At 50.3% G+C, this 1824-nt stretch overlaps 1 non-coding gene across 1 annotated transcript; it reads right to left on the bottom strand.

The window, feature by feature from the left end:
- Positions 1-60: 60 nt before the first annotated feature.
- On the bottom strand, positions 61-215 carry LOC143176437 (5.8S ribosomal RNA). Its single transcript, XR_013000986.1, has one exon. It is a non-coding gene; the product is annotated as a 5.8S ribosomal RNA (ribosomal RNA).
- Positions 216-1824: the final 1609 nt, after the last annotated feature.

The raw sequence follows: 1824 nt of genomic DNA, 5'->3' as shown, positions 1-1824 counted from the left end.
GAAGAGGTGAACGACGGCGGGGATTTGACAGAGCTACGCAAGCAGTGTATGGTACGTAAACGACCCTCAGCCAGGCGTGGTCCAGGAATTGTATCCGTGGACCGCAATGTGCGTTCGAAATGTCGATGTTCATGTGTCCTGCAGTTCACACGTTGACGCGCAATTAGCTGCGTTCTTCATCGACCCACGAGCCAAGTGATCCACCGTTCAGGGTAATCGTATAAATTTTATATTTCACATATATAATTTTATTCTCACTTGTTCGACCTAATATCTCTCTTCTTTCAAAGAGAAGATAAAAGTTGATACCTGAATCTCCGACCAGCGCGCGAAGGAGATTCAGGCGTCGCCTTGGAGACGACACCGAAGCCTTTCGAGACGAAAAACGTTCAAGTAATATGTATATATTTCTCGACGTTCCGGGCGTATAGTGCATTCAAAAACCCGCGAAAGACGCAGAAGACTCGCACGCGTGGAAACGACGGGGATATATTTTGTATCCTACCCGATACTGAATCCATCGCGTGCAGTCGACCCTCGCGTTCTTCCGATCAGACGCATCTATTGTTGCGCGCATGTTTTCGCGTCGCATCGCGCGAAACGTTGCACGAATCGTACCGATCGATCGATTGAAAGCAAATAATGAAAAAAGACTTCACAGCTGGCTCTTTGCCGGTCATTCGTCCCATGTTATCTCTTGCCGCGAAATTGGCGCGCAAGAGTTGGGTGTCAGACGCGCGGCTTTAAAACGAGCTTCACGGCCGGTCCCTTCGTTACCGCTTTCGTTCTTTCTCTCGGAACGACCATGAACGAACACGACGAGCGACGCTACGGCATACACACGTCCACGGATTCGATTAAAAAAACAGACTTCACAGCTGGCTCTTTGCCGGTCATTCGTCCCATATTATCTCTTGCCGCGAAATTGGCGCGCAAGAGTTGGGTGTCAGACGCACGGCTTTAAAACGAGCTTCACGGCCGGTCCTCTCAATTCCGTGTACGGTACACGCAAGATGCGGGTTCCACTTCCAGACTACCCGGTCCCTTCTCTCTACGAGAATCGATAGTAGAAGAACGGCTCGAAAACGCGTCTCAGAGACTAGGGGAAAAGAAGCGGTATGCGAGCGAAACGAAAACGCATTATGGAAACGTCGCGAAACAATGTTCGACGGTTGCTCGGTTCCAATCGTGCGGCCGTTTCAATTTCTCGTGCGCTTCACCGTCCCTCCGTAACTCTGGCCGATCGCGTATACCGAAGAGCCGACACGCGCAAAAACCACAGGCATTGTATACTGTGTATATATATATATATATGTTACAGTCACAGCCTTCGCGCGTTTTACTCTCCGACGCGGGGTTTCCACGACGAAAGAGAGACAGTTTCGTGGCGGGTGACTCGGCCGAATCGCTACGACGGGTATTTCTATTATAGAACGAATCATCGCCACCCTTTACCAGTGCCCGACGAAGGAATCACAAGGTCATCTGGAGTTTACAATGCCAGCGACGGTAATTCCAACGAAGACCCGATAAGTCAACTCATCGTTCTATTTCTCCCCGTACAGAAAAGCGAATCGACGCTAATGCACCTCGCGCAAGCACGAACGTTCTCTTCGCGTGGATCGTCCCATCGTCCAAAGATGTAAAGACGCATTGGAGATCGTGGTCTCTGGCGGGCTCATTGCACGCCCCACTGCATATCTTTCCTCGAATCGAGAATGATTCGTCCACTAAGGCTGCGAAACTACGCGTCGAGGAAACTAGGGGAAAGAAGCGGGATGCGAGCGAAACGACAATACATTATGGAAACGTCGCGAAACAATG

Source organism: Nomia melanderi, unplaced genomic scaffold (genome assembly GCF_051020985.1).
Source record: "Nomia melanderi isolate GNS246 unplaced genomic scaffold, iyNomMela1 scaffold0545, whole genome shotgun sequence".
Taxonomy (NCBI): domain Eukaryota; kingdom Metazoa; phylum Arthropoda; class Insecta; order Hymenoptera; family Halictidae; genus Nomia; species Nomia melanderi.
The sequence above is the reverse complement of the archived record's forward strand: the minus strand, read 5'-3'. Positions and strand labels throughout refer to the sequence as shown.